The sequence below is a fragment of the Sapajus apella genome, unplaced genomic scaffold (assembly GCF_009761245.1).
Source record: "Sapajus apella isolate SASKATOON/1434 unplaced genomic scaffold, GSC_monkey_1.0 scaffold6904, whole genome shotgun sequence".
Classification (NCBI taxonomy): Eukaryota; Metazoa; Chordata; class Mammalia; order Primates; family Cebidae; genus Sapajus; species Sapajus apella.
In genome coordinates, this window is record NW_022443828.1 from 1 (window position 1) to 3,117 (window position 3,117).

Consider the following 3,117-nt stretch of genomic DNA (forward strand, 5'->3'; position numbering starts at 1 on the left):
TATTTTTATATAATATGATTACCCTGTTAGTAGAAATATAAATAAATAAAATCACTTTAAAACAATAAGTGGCATTGCTCAGTAGAATTGACAATCTACAAATTTTATAACCCAGATATTCCACCTATCAGAAGATGCTGTCAGGAAAGAGAATCTCTTGAGCAGATATGCTCACAAAACCGAAATACAAAAAGAAATCCAATGTACATCAGCAAAAAATGAATAAATTTATTATGCACCATTTATCCAACTTTGGGTTATCCACTACAAACTCACTCTTGCTTATTTACATAAATAGATCTAGACCCTTTAAATATTTTTTTCTTTGCCAAGTGTTAAGATGTCAGTCTTTGTGAGTAGAAGACATTGGAGAGAAATTCTAAAAACGTGCTTCCAATCTGCTTTGGAAATGACATCTCCCAGATGTATCTGGCCCTGACGGTATGCAGGGGTACACCAGTTCCCAGGTTCTGTAGTTCAGGCTGCTGCTACAGCCCTCACTTCTTCAAGTTCATGGCGGGCAGGAGAACTCAGCAGCCAAGAGCTTCTTCTGATCCTGGCCTTTTTCAAATTTGCCGTGGAGCCCCTCTGAGATGACAGCTCTTCCTAAACAGCTTTACTAGTGGCCCAGAGGGCAAGTTTCCAGGGAGTCCTGAAGTGTGGATGTAAACCAAGTTTTTTTTTTTCTCTCTCTCTCTTTGTAAGTAGTGTATTTCAAATATCTTTCAAGATACACATATGTTTTCCTTTAAAAAAATCTGCTAGAGCAGTTTTGTTCTTGAATTTTGCTGGTCATCCTCATGGTCCCGAGCCCCCAAACTCTGGGTCATGGAGGCGGCCGAGGCAGAGGCCGGGGGCCCACAGGCTGTCCTGGGGGTGCTCGCAGCGCTGGTGGAGCAGCTGGGTCCCGTCTTGCCACAGATCACTCATGGCCGCCATGTGAGCTAAAATGTCATTTGAAAGCAGTAATAATTTAAAATTATAAAAATCTTTCCGCCGCTGAACGTTTAGAGGGTGAGGTTAGACAGAGGACGGGGAGGCTGGGGTGCCCCAGAGGGGACCCTGTGGCCCACGCCTTCCCAAGCCAGGGGCCGGTGGGCCGGGCCCGGGTCTTGCCCTGGAACAGGCCGGGCCTGCAGTGCTGAGCAGCCAAGGGCGGCACCGCTAGGGCACCCGGTCTGCGGGTGCCACGTGAGCCCGCTGAGGGTGGGGGAGAGGCCCGCACTGTCCCCGCAGCCTCGGGCGTCCGGGCACCGGTGGGTGCCGGCCGGCGCGGGCTCAGGAGTGACTCGTGGCGTTGTGGTTGCTGGGCGAGCTGGGGGAGGACGACGAGGAGAAGCTCACCCCAGCCAGGCCCGGGGGTTCGCGGCCGCGTTCTGTCCCGTGAGGCTTTTCCGGCAGACGGGGCAGCTGCCGCGCTTTGTGGGGACAGAGGCGAGGGCGGGAGAAGGGGCGGGTTAGCGCGGGCAGGGGGCGGGGCGCGCGGGCACTCACCGGCCCAGCCAGGGCGCGAGGCCGCCGCGGTGGGACAGGGGGTTCCGCGGCAGCTGCCGCCGCGCTCGCCCGGGCACAGCCGTCCCTGCACACGGGGCACGCGAGCCCGGAGCCTGTGCGCTCCTAGGTGCCAGGACGGCGGGGAGGGCCTGGATTTCCTGTTTATCTGCCGGTGGGGAGCTGTTTTCAGACTGACCGAGGAGCTGTGTGAGGACGGCGCCCAGGCTGCTGGCCCTCCAGGCGCAGTCCGCAGGGTTTGAGTGCAGAGCTCCCCGAGGACCCAGGCTGAGACGGCGGCGGGCGCGATAGTGCCCTGAAGGAGCTGCAGGTGACCTCTTCCAGCTGGGGACGCCTTCCAGTCGGCCGGTGGCCCGCCCGTGGGGAAGCGGGCGCGGGGCTGCTGGGCGCCGGTGCCGGGACTGGGGCTCTCCTCCTGCCGGTTCTCGGGGCCCCTGCCGTCGTCAGCCTGCACTCCGGGAGGGAACGTGGGGATCTCGAAGCTGTCGCCAAAGATGCCGAAAGCACTGTCGTAGCCCTGAGGCAGCGTGAACAGGTGCCAGTCCACGTTCTCCAACGGCGGCCCGCTCCTGTCCGTGGGGGCTGCGGAGGAGACAGAACCATATTCTTTTTTCTTTTCTTTTTTTTTTCTTTAATTTTTATTTTTTTATTGCATTTTAGGTTTTGGGGTACATGTGAAGAGCATGCAAGATTGTTGCATAGGTACACACGTGGCAGTGTGATTTGCTGCCTTCCTCCCCATCACCTACATCTGGCATCTCTCCCCATGCTATCTCTCCCCAACGCCCCACACCCCACTGTCCCTCCCCTATTTCCCCCCAACTGACCCCAGTGTGTGATGCTCCCCTCCCTGTGTCCATGTGTTCTCATTGTTCGACACCCGCCTATGAGTGAGAACATGCAGTGTTTGATTTTCTGCTCTTCTGTCAGTTTGCTGAGAATGATGGTTTCCAGGTTCATCCATGTCCCTACAAAGGACACAAACTCATCGTTTTTGATGGCTGCATAATATTCCATGGTGTATATGTGCCACATTTTCTGTGCTCCTGGTCTCTTCTGGAAGCCCCTGGATGAAATCAGACTCGCATCTTGGGCACATATAATCCGGCAGGCGCGAGACGATCTCCACGGAGCAGCAGTGGCAGAAGTACCATCCGCCCTGCGGGGACGCCTAGGTCATGGCCTACTCCGCACCGCCCGCCCCCAGTATTTCAAGTCCAGGAAAGTAGACATATGCACAACAAAAGGCTAGATTACCAATAATTACATATTTTCTCTAGCAGTAATAAGAAAGTTCTCCTAGCCCAGACACTTTTTAGAGTGATGGTGCTTAAGGAAGAGTAGAGTTGATGAATGAAGATTCTGTGTATTGATTTAAAGGAAAAAATAAGTCCTTTCTTTCCTCTTTTTCAGAGAATTTCTGATGGATGTTCACTGATTTGTCTCTCTTTTTCAAGTCGTTCAGTCTCCAGAGACAGCTTATACATCTCCAGGGCCATTTTCACATCTTCCGGGTTTAACAGGCACTGCATGAGCTTTCTGCCTGGGAGCACTTGCTCTCAACCTTCAGATACCTCCCACTCACATCTGGGCACTTCTGGGTAC

At 53.9% G+C, this 3,117-nt stretch overlaps 1 pseudogene; it reads right to left on the minus strand.

Annotated features, from left to right (window-relative positions):
- Positions 1–1,278: 1,278 nt before the first annotated feature.
- LOC116548088 lies at positions 1,279–2,692 on the minus strand (annotated as a pseudogene).
- Between the last annotated feature and the right edge of the window lie 425 nt (positions 2,693–3,117).